The 16,096-nt window shown below is 43.1% G+C and overlaps 1 protein-coding gene across 1 annotated transcript in view; it reads right to left on the minus strand.

The window, feature by feature from the left end:
• The window catches only part of LOC117402019 (E3 ubiquitin-protein ligase Rnf220-like), a 127,189-nt gene extending 121,556 nt beyond the window's left edge, over positions 1-5,633 (minus strand). Inside the window, exon 1 of the mRNA XM_059008343.1 lies at positions 5,496-5,633. The gene's annotated coding sequence lies outside the window, so the exon portion shown is untranslated. The remainder of the gene's footprint in view (positions 1-5,495) is intronic.
• Positions 5,634-16,096: the final 10,463 nt, after the last annotated feature.

The following is a 16,096-nucleotide window of genomic DNA, read 5'->3' on the forward strand; positions in this document are numbered from 1 at the left end:
TATCTGCCAAGTTTACGCAGTTGTCCAATCATAATTAAGCAGAGGCCGTTCACGGTATTCTGCATGAAAATTGAAGGCGAGTGAGTAGCCAATGGGAAAGTGAAAGATCCGACAGCTGTCCAATCATTCGTGAGCAGAGGCGGGCTGTTAATATGCCGGGTAAACACTGAATTTCGCCGACTGTTATTGAGAAAAATAATACATTTCAGTATTTAGAATTGAATTTTCTCTATATATATATTTTTAATTTCACCAGACAAGGGAAACACCGTAGTAGATTTAGTTACAAATCCACTTTCTCTGAATAATTGTACTGGGAGATGAGCGATCTTTAAAAAAGAGTAGTGTTGACAGATTTGACAAATTGACACAAAGCGAGACGCTATCCTCTTATTTTAGTTTATTCATGGTTATCTATGTAAACATGTTATTTAAAAATATTTGCATTGCGTATTTTATATGAATTATTTGAAAAATAAGCGCAGCACACACAATTACTGCCTGAGACTTGGCCTTATCAGCGTAAACAAAGAATAACTCCCACTAAAACTCTCTATATAACGTTATACTATAAGAACCTATGCAGTAGTCAGCGTGCCCGCAAACAGCCAAGTAAGATCAATTTATGCCCGTGCCCAAATTACTTTGAGGACCACTGCTGTAAAGTCAAACTGATAACGGTTGGCAAATAAAAAAGCACGTACTAAACTAAACAATTTGCCTATTTTTTTAAAACATTTTGTGTCCTTTTGGCATGCCGTAGTTATTTGACGAAATAAAAAAAATCTTATGCTAACTCAAATAAGAAAAGCTGAGTAGCGGTGCGAAAAAAAGAAAAATCATTAAACTCAAACTAGCTAAATCCGAGGAGGTTATAAATAGTACCCCAAAACTCACTAAACTCTTTAAAAGTCAGTGTCAGAAGAATGAAAAGTTAGGAAGAGCCACATGAGTCAGAGGAGCAAGCAGAGAGCAGAGAGTCGGTTAGCGCTGGGTGCACAGACACTACAGCAGAGGAGAAAAACGAGAGCTAGCCATTGAACTGCCAATTTAAGGCGAGAGAAACTGACAAAACAGATAATGCTATTGCTAGCTCCGATACGGCATGTTGGGGTCTCCAAGGGGGCCCCTGAAATGTCAGTAGCCCTGGGCCCCCAAATACCTTAATACGGGCCTGTGTGTAAGAGATTCTCGCAACATTTTTCATATATGATATATTTTTTCAATAACATTGAAAATTGTAAAACATTTTAAAATTAAAAACTTTTACAATTTTAAAAATTAACAAATTTTATAACATAAAATTCCGAGCAACAATTGTCCATCTTACCTTCCAGAGTTTTTCTGCAGTGCTCGCAGGTGAAATGAGGTGCCCAGGGTTTGTCTTGATCCCCGACAGGCATGCCGAAATATGCCTTGTAGGCCTCACACATCTTAGCAGATGCTTCCACGGAGTACTTTTTCGCTCTTGTCTTGATAAATTGGCCGCAGACATAGCAAAATGCGTCTGCCGGATGCTTGCAGCCTCTTGATGCCATCTCAGAAAAATGCAGATATGTATCCACTTAGGCAGCTGGAACTAAACTGAACTGGTGGGCTTAAGGCCCCTGTATTTATGCTACTATTTATATTACTGGAAAGTTCTAGAAAGTTCTAGAAGTTACTCCAAGTTTACTCAGCACTGAATCTATCTGGAATGTTCTGGAAAATAGGTAAATTTCAAAATATCACTGTCCTGGTCACAAAAGCAAAGTTTGTGGGGAATAATAGCCATTTTCTATACTTTTGAGGCATAAGCAATTAGGAAATAACACTTACTACCCAGGAACCAAAAAAAAATAAAAATTTGTTACACAGTGGGAGGAGGTCGGGGATGACGGCTGGGAGGCCTTTTTAAAGACCCTCGCAATGGAGTTGTGCCCTGGCTGTGGGGCATATGGGTACACGTTGGCCAAATACCCCACGCAATACGAAGAGGGGGAACTAATGCCCAAGTGGGGGGAGCCCGTGCATCCAGCGCCCAGAAGCAGGGAGCCCGAGCATCCAGCGCCCAGAGAGGGGAAGCACAAGCGTCCAGCACCCAGAAGGGGGGAGCCCGTGTATCCAGCGCCCAGAAGAAGGGAGCCCGTGCATCCATCGCCCAGAAAGGGGGAGCCAGTGCATCCATCGCCCAGAAGGGGGGAGCCCGTGCATCCATCGCCCAGAAGGGGGGAGCCACTCTGCCACACCTCTGCACCCACCGCACCTGCGCACTGCAGCCACTCTGCCACATCTGCACCCACCGCACCTGCGCACTGCAGCCACTCTGCCACACATCTGCACCCACCGCACCTGCGCAGTGCAGCCACACATCTGCACCCACCGCACCTGCGCACTGCAGCCTCTCTGCCACACATCTGCACCTGCGCACTGCAGTCACTCTGCCACACATCTGCACCCACCGCACCTGCGCACTGCAGTCACTCTGCCACACATCTGCACCCACGCACTGCAGTCACTGCCACACATCTGCACCCACCACACCTGCACACTGCAGCCTCTCTGCCACATCTGCACCCACTGCACCTGCGCACTGCAGCCACACATCTGCACCCACCGCACCTGCGCACTGCAGTCACTCTGCCACACATCTGCACCCACTGCACCTGCGCACTGCAGCCTCTCTGCCACATCTGCACCCACCGCACCTGCGCACTGCAGTCACTCTGCCACACATCTGCACCCACCGCACCTGCGCACTGCAGCCACACATCTGCACCCACCGCACCTGCGCACTGCAGTCACTCTGCCACACATCTGCACCCACTGCACCTGCGCACTGCAGCCTCTCTGCCACATCTGCACCCACCGCACCTGCGCACTGCAGTCACTCTGCCACACATCTGCACCCACCGCACCTGCACACTGCAGCCACTCTGCCACACATCTGCACCCACCGCACCTGCGCACTGCAGCCACTCTGCCACACATCTGCACCCACCGCACCTGCGCACTGCAGTCACTCTGCCACACATCTGCACCCACTGCACCTGCGCACTGCAGCCTCTCTGCCACATCTGCACCCACCGCACCTGCGCACTGCAGCCACTCTGCCACACATCTGCACCCACCGCACCTGCACACTGCAGCCACTCTGCCACACATCTGCACCCACCGCACCTGCGCACTGCAGCCACTCTGCCACACATCTGCACCCACCGCACCTGCACACTGCAGCCACTCTGCCACACATCTGCACCCACCGCACCTGCACACTGCAGCCACTCTGCCACACCTCTGCGCACTGCAGCCACTCTGCCACACATCTGCAGCAGCATCCCCTTGCACTTCTCCTTCACTCACTCGACAGCCATTTTGTCTTTAAGACCGTCTGCATAAGTAGTAAAATCATAACCCAGGTACATGGTTGCTGTAGGCATGATATACATCTCAAAATTACAAGTGACAGCTCAGAGTAGGGAATTCTCTAGCTGATCTGTATGGGTCTATCATCATTTCACAGAGGACACTTGCTGTATAGCACCTTTCTGTGTAATTTGACATGCCAAGATATAACCTGACTTTCTTCGCTTTGCACTGTGTGAGAACCAATTATAGATCTCACGTACAAGAAAATACAAATGCCTTGGCAATACTTCAGAGGCCTTGCTGCCAACTATGTTTACAGAATGACAGGTGCACTTCACCAGGACTAAATGAAGGACCTTTTCCTTAGCAGGGTGTACACTGAATGGCTGCATCCTATCATTACACAGGACATCTTCTTCAAGTGCAATACAGAGTGTGTACAAGGGATTCTGCATCTGTCTCAACCACTGGAATTCATTTAAAAATGGTTGACACATCTTCTTTTTTGAAGAACTAGGCTCTCTAATCACAACAGAAAGTGTCTGTGTGAATGTTATGTCGGTGCTCTCATCAGTGATAAGTGAATATAAACTGTTACCAATATCTGCCAGCAGCAATTTGTGTAACTCAGGATCCAAAACGTTAACACTCAAAGCAGTACACTTGGTGCTTCAGAACAGAAAGATTGGGGATCTAAAGATGGTAGTAGTTCTGATAAATGGTCAATTGTTCTAATCGAACAAATGTTCTGCTGTGTAACACACTGATTTTTAATTATGCTTCTTTACCGGCTGTAGGAATGCGGACAGTAAAATATAGATTAATTGGCCGAAGTTCACCTGTTCACTCTACAGACTGAGCCTTTATAATTAAAAAAAAAAATCCGTATACAAAAATAGTAACACTTTATCAATAAAAAAAAATCCAAACTAGATGGTGATTTTATATTTAAATATAAAAGTTTTAAGGGTTCAAGCAATCCTCCTAAAAACACTGCGGAGCCGCCACTGACGCCATTTTGAGCTGTCATCTCATGCATTTTGGTTGAGGCGGTGTTTTGAGATCAACATATATGATACTACAAGCAAAATTAAAAGTAAATTGCGCATGCAATGTTTTCTTCAATTAGTATACAATACTTAATTGTATGTTTTGGAATATAAATTAAATTTTAATTCAATTTTTACCAGTTTCAAAATGCTTGCGACGGTGATATTAAGCATAAGAATTCCGATATTTTTCGGAAAACTAAGTTTTCTGAAAACGAATTCCGATACCAAAAGTCGTGCAAAAACAGTTTTCGGAAAATGTATCGGAATATTCCTAAAGTCAGTTTTCGGAAAACAGCACGTAGAAATTTCAGATTCAATTCCAAAAATTAACCAAATATATGTCATGGAAACGCACTTTTCAGAAAACGTATTCCGATAGCGTACCGCACATGCGCAAACTCTGACCTTCATTCCTGGTCCTGGCACGTGGTTTTAGAAAACAGAAAATAAGAATAATAATAATCTAGTCAGTCCGCATGCATCCATTTGTCTAGTTAGGGATAAAGTAATACATTTGTTAAAGTCTGTATGTATTTGTTAATAGCCCATACTGAAGCAGCAAATGTTTTCCAGCTTTAAAATGACGTGAGAATTTAAAATAATGTCTGCTAAAGAAACTGGTAATAGAACAGGATGAGCTGTCGGAAAGGCTGATTGGACATTGTGGGGGGAATCTGAACAGAGGTATAGGATAGTAATCTTTGAATTTAAGACCTGACACTTCGAGAAAGCACGATATTGAATTGGTCTCCGTTCTGTCGCAAAGTTAAAAAATAAATCAATAAATCAATAAAATGCAAAGTTGATGACCAGCACTTCGTGCTCTGTGCAAAGCTCTCCAGAGGCAGAATCGCCAGACGCCTGTTTTGCCCACCCTAATTAAGCACATTTAAACCATAATTAAACTAGACATATACCTTTATGTAAAATAATTCATAAAATCGTTAATTAAATTTTACTTGTACAGAAAATAATAAACCTAAAAATATAACAGGCTAACTAACACTGCAGTCGGACTGTTCACAGTAGTACTGGTACTGTTTCCATTGCACAATGAAAAACTAAGATGTATTAACTAATAACATCTACACGTACCTTTCAATTCCGGTTCTGCCTCCCATTTTTTTGTGTATCGCTGTTGAGAAGATGTTTTTGTTGACATCATTAAGATATATGTCAAAATATTTCTAGCAATTTCTCGCCTCTCGTACTTCGCTGCTCGCTCGCTCAGCAGCTATGGCGTCAGACCCCCACACACAGAGCAATGCTTAATAAGTTTGATCCTACCTCAAGGGCTAGAAGAGTATAAGTATGATTGATCAAATCATATATCCATCACTTGGAAGCGGAATAAAGCAATAGGATTCGTAAATTCGATCAGTTGCCTGTCGTTAAAAACTGATCAGGCGGGAGTTGAGAGAGTGTGTATGATTGGTCATTTCAAGTGGGCGTGTTATTGTGACACATCAATACGTGGGATTGGTTAAAACTACAGCATGTGCTGCAATTGGTACGCTACTGCGTCAGTTACTCGCTGTTAGAAAGCAGGATAAGTGTCATTGAAAGACCTTTAAGAAGCTAATTACAGAGAAAATAACATTTCCCAGTTTTATCTGAATCCCCCCGATTTAAAAATGATTATCAACCACACATTCTCCCAATGACGTAAAAAAAATTAACGTAATAATGCACTGTACCAGAAATGAACACACACAACCACCATCCGGAGCTTTCATAATGCACTGTACCAGAAATGAACACACACAACCACCATCCGGAGCTTTAATAATGCACTGTACCAGAAATGAACACACACAACCACCATCCGGAGCTTTAATAATGCACTGTACCAGAAATGAACACACACAACCACCATCCGGAGCTTTCATAATGCACTGTACCAGAAATGAACACACACAACCACCATCCGGAGCTTTCATAATGCACTGTACCAGAAATGAACACACACAACCACCATCCGGAGCTTTCATAATGCACTGTACCAGAAATGAACACACACAACCACCATCCGGAGCTTTCATAATGCACTGTACCAGAAATGAACACACACAACCACCATCCGGAGCTTTCATAATGCACTGTACCAGAAATGAACACACACAACCACCATCCGGAGCTTTAATAATGCACTGTACCAGAAATGAACACACACAACCACCATCCGGAGCTTTCATAATGCACTGTACCAGAAATGAACACACACAACCACCATCCGGAGCTTTCATAATGCACTGTACCAGAAATGAACACACACAACCACCATCCGGAGCTTTCATAATGCACTGTACCAGAAATGAACACACACAACCACCATCCGGAGCTTTCATAATGCACTGTACCAGAAATGAACACACACAACCACCATCCGGAGCTTTCATAATGCACTGTACCAGAAATGAACACACACAACCACCATCCGGAGCTTTCATAATGCACTGTACCAGAAATGAACACACACAACCACCATCCGGAGCTTTAATAATGCACTGTACCAGAAATGAACACACACAACCACCATCCGGAGCTTTCATAATGCACTGTACCAGAAATGAACACACACAACCACCATCCGGAGCTTTCATAATGCACTGTACCAGAAATGAACACACACAACCACCATCCGGAGCTTTCATAATGCACTGTACCAGAAATGAACACACACAACCACCATCCGGAGCTTTAATAATGCACTGTACCAGAAATGAACACACACAACCACCATCCGGAGCTTTCATAATGCACTGTACCAGAAATGAACACACACAACCACCATCCGGAGCTTTCATAATGCACTGTACCAGAAATGAACACACACAACCACCATCCGGAGCTTTAATAATGCACTGTACCAGAAATGAACACACACAACCACCATCCGGAGCTTTAATAATGCACTGTACCAGAAATGAACACACACAACCACCATCCGGAGCTTTAATAATGCACTGTACCAGAAATGAACACACACAACCACCATCCGGAGCTTTCATAATGCACTGTACCAGAAATGAACACACACAACCACCATCCGGAGCTTTCATAATGCACTGTACCAGAAATGAACACACACAACCACCATCCGGAGCTTTCATAATGCACTGTACCAGAAATGAACACACACAACCACCATCCGGAGCTTTCATAATGCACTGTACCAGAAATGAACACACACAACCACCATCCGGAGCTTTCATAATGCACTGTACCAGAAATGAACACACACAACCACCATCCGGAGCTTTCATAATGCACTGTACCAGAAATGAACACACACAACCACCATCCGGAGCTTTCATAATGCACTGTACCAGAAATGAACACACACAACCACCATCCGGAGCTTTCATAATGCACTGTACCAGAAATGAACACACACAACCACCATCCGGAGCTTTCATAATGCACTGTACCAGAAATGAACACACACAACCACCATCCGGAGCTTTCATAATGCACTGTACCAGAAATGAACACACACAACCACCATCCGGAGCTTTCATAATGCACTGTACCAGAAATGAACACACACAACCACCATCCGGAGCTTTAATAATTGTATTATTATTATTATTATTATTATTACATTCCCGTAGCCTACAGCCACTGGCACTATAGCACATGGTACATGATTAGTAATGAAGCTGCTGCATGGTCATCTTTTATTCCAGAATTCCCGAATTGAATTAATCAGCTCTAGACGTGTTTGATTAATTTAATACATCAGTGTTTGCATCCTGGATACATGTTTTAGAGTTAGTTTGGTTAAAAGCGTTTTGCTTTTTTAAAGAATACATTCATAAAAACGAAAATGGACAGACCAGACCACAGATTTTGGGACTAGGCACAATCAGCATTGCCAGACGAAAGCAGTTTGAGGACGGAACTGTATTGTTTTCAATGCATTTTTAATTAGTGGTCTGTGGATTTTGTCATAGTGGGTGAACAGATCAATTACACCGGTAAAAAAAAAAAACAGTTCGTTTGCGCTGCTGTGGTATTCTGCATGTGTTTATGAAACAGCAGCTACAATACCAGTCTTTTTACGTTAGTAGGGTTATTCAAAATACAATTGACCTCTTAGTATTACTGCACGTTTGCGCATTTGAACTACATGGATGATTTTATTTTGACAAACTACTGGGATTTTATTGTGCTAAATATAGGTGGTTAAAGGGTATATGGTGCGATATGTTCTTTGTGAAATATTTTCGCTATTTTTTTAAGCGCATTAGTGAAAACCCCTTTTTTTATTTGAAAATAACGAAACTTACTTGCCGGTATTTTGTAACAAGCATTATTGTGCTAAACCCTTGGCCTTTCAAGACACGTTTCTTTCTGTAATATTAAGCAAATTAGCTTGAGTTTATTGCTTTTGAACTGGAGCATATATGTGCGAGTATGCAATGGTTTTAAAACTCTGAATTGGCCTGAGTTCCTTTACTTGGACTGTTTTCCTTTGTAACTGCTGTTTTAAGATCAAATATAAAATTAAATACCACAAAATGTCCTCTCATATGGTTAAGGTATCTGGAAAACAAACAGTCAATCTCTCTCTCTCTCTCTCTCTCTCTCTCTCTCTCTCTCTCTCTCTATATATATATATATATATATATATATATATATAAATATAAATAATCACTGTTGAGAAAAACACTCAGGCTGCCATCAGTTAAATTGTAAATACATGGTTAAATGCATTCTTTTGTTTTGTTTTGTGGCCTCTGTATGGACCTTGGACCTTTAAAGGTGCACATCAGTGGGGCAACATGACCACATTGTTGTGCCTCTCAGTTTTGTATTTGTAATTGAAATGTTCTTTTCTTTTTACTTGTAGATTACTAATCTCCTGTAGAACTGTCAGAACCAATGACTGGAACTGACTCCAGCCAGATCGGTGACTCCACTCGATTACAACACTGCTTTGAGTCTGTTTGGAAAGAGATGAAAGGAAGGTGCGAGAGCACTTGCTGCTAAAAAGACATTGTAAGAAAATTGGCAAACGGGGATAGCCTGTCCCCTTTATAGCATGAATTTGTTTGACCGTGCCTTAAGGTCAGACTCTGTGAGCTGAAGACCCCAAAACAAGGATTAGGGTTATTTGGGGTTTTGGTTTTATTTTACGCAGTTAGTGACAGAATATTTGTTGTCTACTCAGTAAATATTGGAAATGCGCCCCGTGCGTTACAGTATCCTGAGCCTGCGGAGTGATCCCTAAAAGCAGAAAAACGCTGACCCCGACCCTGACCCCGACCCCAGTGCTTAACAGTATCCTGAGCCTGCGGAGTGATCCCTAAAAACAGAAAAATGCTGACCCCGACCCCGACCCCAGTGCTTAACAGTATCCTGAGCCTGCGGAGTGATCCCTAAAAGCAGAAAAACGCTGACCCCGACCCCGACCCCAGTGCTTAACAGTATCCTGAGCCTGCGGAGTGATCCCTAAAAGCAGAAAAACGCTGACCCCGACCCCAGTGCTTAACAGTATCCTGAGCCTGTGGAGTGATCCCTAAAAGCAGAAAAACGCTGACCCTGACCCCGACCCCAGTGCTTAACAGTATCCTGAGCCTGCGGAGTGATCCCTAAAAGCAGAAAAACGCTGACCCGGACCCTGACCCCAGTGCTTAACAGTATCCTGAGCCTGCGGAGTGATCTCTAAAAGCAGAAAAATGCTGATCCTGACCCTGACCCCGACCCCAACCCCAGTGCTTAACAGTATCCTGAGCCTGCGGAGTGATCCCTAAAAGCAGCACGAAGGTGAATATTATGATCAGAGGTGCCTTCCTACACCAGACGACAGGGGGCACTACATCACTAATATATATATATATATATATATATATATATATATATATATATATATATATATACACACACACACACATTTGAGTAGCACTGTGGCGCTTATCACTGACTATCTGCCTGTTTTCTCTTCCAAACTGTCATCTGCATTTATGTAACTTTCTAGTTGTTACATTGTTGTCCCAGCAGCTGCTGCAAGGTTTACGTCACAGCAGAGCATAGACTGCAACTCCCAGAGTGCATTACAGAACAACTGCAACTCCCAGAGTGCATTACAAAACAACTGCAATTCCCAGAGTGCATTACAGAACAACTGCAACTCCCAGAGTGCATTACAGAACAATTGCAACTCCCAGAGTGCATTACAAAACAACTGCAACTCCCAGAGTGCATTACAAAACAACTGCAACTCCCAGAGTGCATTACAAAACAACTGCAACTCCCAGAGTGCATTACAAAACAACTGCAACTCCCAGAGTGCATTACAAAACAACTGCAACTCCCAGAGTGCATTACAAAACAACTGCAACTCCCAGAGTGCATTACAAAACAACTGCAACTCCCAGAGTGCATTACAAAACAACTGCAACTCCCAGAGTGCATTACAAAACAACTGCAACTGCCATGGTCCAGGTCAAGTCGCGATTAAACGCAGTACTGATTAGACAAGATGAGCTGGACAGGGAGAGAGGGAAAGAGAGACAGCTGGACAGGATGCCTGAGAGATCCTTCCAATAGTACTCAAAGAAATGAAAGAGGTTATTTACAAATCGCTAACCAAGATCATGCAAGTGTCTCTTGACACAGGGGTTGTACTGACAGACTGGAAAATTGCAAACGTAATACCCATCCACAAAAAGGGAGACAAAACCGAACCAGATAACTACAGACCAATAAGCCTGACTTCTATTATATGGAAACTTATGGAAACTATAATAAGATCCAAAATGGAAAATTACCTATATGGTAACAATATCCTGGGAGACAGTCAGCATGGTTTTAGGAAAGGGAGAGCATGTCTAACTAGCCTGCTTGATTTTTTTGAGGATGCAACATTGAAAATGGATAATTGCAAAGCATACAACATGGTTTATTTAGATTTCCAGAAAGCTTTTGACAAAGTCCCACACAAAACATTAATTCTCAAACTGAACACATTAGGGATTCAAGGAAATGCATGCACATGGATTAGGGAGTGGTTAACATGATTTAGATTCTGGTATAGTAAGCAAGCTTGTTAAATTTGCAGACCACACAAAAATAGGAGGAGTGGCAAACACTGTTGCAGCAGAAAAGCTCATTCAAAATGATCTAGACAGCATTCAGAACTGGCAAATTACATTTAATATAGAAAAGTGTAAGGTACTTCACGCAGGCAGTAAAAATGTGCATTATAAATATCATATGGGAGATACTGAAATTGAAGAAGGGAACTATGAAAAAGACCTAGGAGTTTATGTTGACTCAGAAATGTCTTCATCTAGACAATGTGGGGAAGCTATAAAAAAGGCCAGCAAGATGCTCGGATATATTGTGAAAAGTGTTGAATTTAAATCAAGGGAAGTAATGTTAAAACTTTACAATGCATTAGTATGACCTCATCTAGAATATTGTGTTCAGTTCTAGTCACCTCATTACAAAAGGATATTGCTGCTCTAGAAAGAGTGCAAAGAAAAGGGTTTAAAAGGCATGTCGTATGCAGACAGGCTGAAAGAATTGAATCTGTTCAGTCTTGAACAAAGAAGACTACGTGGTGATTCAAGCATTCAAAATTCTAAAAGGTATTGACAATGTCGACCCAGGGGACTTTTTCGACTTGAAAAAAGAAACAAGGACCAGGGTTCACAAATGGAGATTAGATAAAGGGGCATTCAGAACAGAAAATAGGAGGCACTTTTTTACATAGAGAATCATGGGAGTCTGGAAGCAACTCCCCAGTAATGTTGTTGAAGCTGACACCTTGGGATCCTTCAAGAAGCTGCTTGATGAGATTCTGGGATCAATAAGCTACTAACAACCAAACGAGCAAGATGGGCTGAATGGCCTCCTCTCGTTTGTAAACTTTCTTATATATTGGGTTACACACACTTTCTATTCTGTAAATATTGTGTCACTGATACTGAAATTCAAACTGTGGTTGCCCTTAAACAAGTTTCACCTAATAACAGCACAGCAAAGTGTAATAAAACATAGGCAAGCAATGTAAAGCCCAGAGAGGTATAGGGTGTGAGCTGGTGAACTGCGTCCCTCTGTCAGTTATGAAGGCTCAAGCTGCTCTATAGAGCACCACACAATACTGACCCCACATCATACAGCACCACACAATACTGACCCCACATCACAGTGCACCACACAATACTGACCCCACATCACAGTGCACCACACAATACTGACCCCACATCACAGTGCACCACACAATACTGACCCCACATCACAGAGCACTGCACGATACTGACCCCACATCACAGAGCACCGCACGATACTGACCCCATATCACAGAGCACCACACGATACTGACCCCACATCACAGAGCACCACACAATACTGACCCCACATCACAGAGCACCACACGATACTGACCGCACATCATACAGCAACACACAATACTGACTCCACATCACAGAGCACCACACAATACTGACCCCACATCACAGTGCACCACACAATACTGACCCCACATCACAGAGCACCACACGATACTGACCCCACATCATACAGCAACACACAATACTGACCCTACATCACAGTGCACCACACAATACTGACCCCACATCACAGAGCACCACACAATACTGACCCCACATCACAGAGCACCGCACAATACTGACCCCACATCACAGAGCACCACACAATACTGACCCCACATCACAGAGCACCGCACAATACTGACCCCACATCACAGAGCACCGCACGATACTGACCCCACATCACAGAGCACCACACAATACTGACCCCACATCACAGAGCACCACACAATACTGACCCCACATCACAGAGCACCGCACAATACTGACCCCACATCACAGAGCACCACACAATACTGACTCCACATCACAGAGCACCGCACGATACTGACCCCACATCACAGAGCACCACACAACACTGACCGCACATCACAGAGCACCGCACAATACTGACCCCACATCACAGAGCACCACACAATACTGACCCCACATCATACAGCACCACACAATACTGACCCCACATCACAGAGCACCGCACAATACTGACCCCACATCATACAGCACCACACAATACTGACCCCACATCACAGAGCACCACACAATACTGACCCCACATCACAGAGCACCGCACGATACTGACCCCACATCACAGAGCACCGCACAATACTGACCCCACATCACAGAGCACCGCACAATACTGACCCCACATCATACAGCACCACACAATACTGACCCCACATCACAGAGCACCACACAATACTGACCCCACATCACAGAGCACCGCACGATACTGACCCCACATCACAGAGCACCACACAATACTGACCCCACATCACAGAGCACCACACAATACTGACCCCACATCATACAGCACCACACAATACTGACCCCACATCACAGAGCACCGCACAATACTGACCCCACATCACAGAGCACCGCACGATACTGACCCCACATCACAGAGCACCACACAATACTGACCCCACATCACAGAGCACCACACAATACTGACCCCACATCACAGAGCACCGCACAATACTGACCCCACATCACAGAGCACCGCACGATACTGACCCCACATCACAGAGCACCGCACGATACTGACCCCACATCACAGAGCACCGCACGATACTGACCCCACATCACAGAGCACCACACGATACTGACCCCACATCACAGAGCACCGCACGATACTGACCCCACATCACAGAGCACCGCACGATACTGACCCCACATCACAGAGCACCGCACGATACTGACCCCACATCACAGAGCACCACACAATACTGACCCCACATCACAGTGCACCACACAATACTGACCCAACATCATACAGCAACACACAATACTGACCCCACATCACAGAGCACCGCACGATACTGACCCCACATCACAGTGCACCACACAATACTGACCCCACATCACAGTGCACCACACAATACTGACCCTACATCACAGAGCACCGCACGATACTGACCCCACATCACAGAGCACCGCACGATACTGACCCCACATCACAGAGCACCGCACGATACTGACCCCACATCACAGTGCACCACACGATACTGACCCCACATCATACAGCACCACACAATACTGACCCCACATCACAGTGCACCACACAATACTGACCCCACATCACAGTGCACCGCACAATACTGACCCCACATCACAGAGCACCGCACAATACTGACCCCACATCACAGTGCACCACACAGTACTGACCCCACATCAGATCCAAGGTTACTCCTCCAGATAACACAATTCGATTTTCTTTTCTTTTTTTATTTCAGTTTTTGTGTAAAAAAATCCCTCATAAACAATAATAAACAAATAAATTAGGAAATACACATTAGGAAAAAAAAAAACCTTTTTTTGTACAGTATAATATAATCATGTTATTGAAGTGTATTATAGGAAATAATATATATATCTATATATATATATATATATATATATATATATATATATATATATAGATATATATATATAGATATATATATATATATATATATACATACATAAAGAAAACAACAGATTTCAGGAGTCCCTCAACATACATTTCTGAGCATGGTTAACAGAAACATTGCAGTAGCCGTATTTATATATATTTGTACACAATACATCTCGCAACACAGTGCTGCTGCCACCAACATATGACGCCATACAAAAGGTTCTTTCTCATAAATTGTACAAAAAATGTTAAAGAAAAAACTAAACAAAAAAAGAAAAAATTATCTATTGTACAGCTTGAAATTAATATCTCAACACAACCTCCTCAGGAAATGGCAAGAGAGGCTTCTGGGAAACACATTCATTTAAAGTCTTTCCTTCCGAAAATGGCTACTGGGGTGCGTTCAAAAGGCAGAGCGTTATGTGGCACTTTCTATTGAACAACCCGCAGGCCGAGAGCTCTTCGTAACGTTGTCTAACGTTCTGAGGAGCTTACTCGTGAGTGTTTCAAAACGGCGGAGGTACAAGACCAGTTTTGATCAACATATCTGTGTGCATTCATTTTCGTAAAAAAAAATCTGATAGTTTATTTAAATTAACAGCGTAATTAATTGAGTGTTTTTCCTTTTAAACAAAGTGAATCTGCAGCATAGTATGCAACACTCAAACGCTCTGCTTGTTACTGTTGGTTCGGTCGGCCTTGCATTAAGGAATGTTTTCTTAACTGTGTTTAAAAAGAAAAACAATGGACGAATAGAGCCAAGTTAAAGGTGAACTATATATGATGCTGTTTTTTTTGTATTTAATTTTTTTTATAGTTTTGCTATTTCTGCAAGATTATTAGGCTTCACAGTGTATCTCGGCTGAAAAAGCACAGCATTATAGGCTACACTGAAAACAATACTTACATACAATAGAAACATCTAATTGCAAGTGTAAACTGAACTGTAGCCACCTGTAAATAAAACATGCAATATGGAACAATCACAGTACTGAGGAACAGTGCTCTCCACATAGTTTTCAATCCGTACAGGACTCTTGCATGTGTTTGAATTCACTGCCGCTAAAGCCATGGTGTTGGCTCTCGATGCAAGTGCAATAGAGGCATTAAACAGCAGATTTTCTGCATCTTTAATAAATTCATCCAAAAACAACGCTAGTGCTGTGTTTTCCGCCATCTTGAAAGTTCTCTCTTCATAACACACTGTTCAGTAAGAGCTAACTTACTTATGTTACGTAGCG

This window comes from Acipenser ruthenus, chromosome 36, assembly GCF_902713425.1.
Source record: "Acipenser ruthenus chromosome 36, fAciRut3.2 maternal haplotype, whole genome shotgun sequence".
NCBI lineage: Eukaryota > Metazoa > Chordata > Actinopteri > Acipenseriformes > Acipenseridae > Acipenser > Acipenser ruthenus.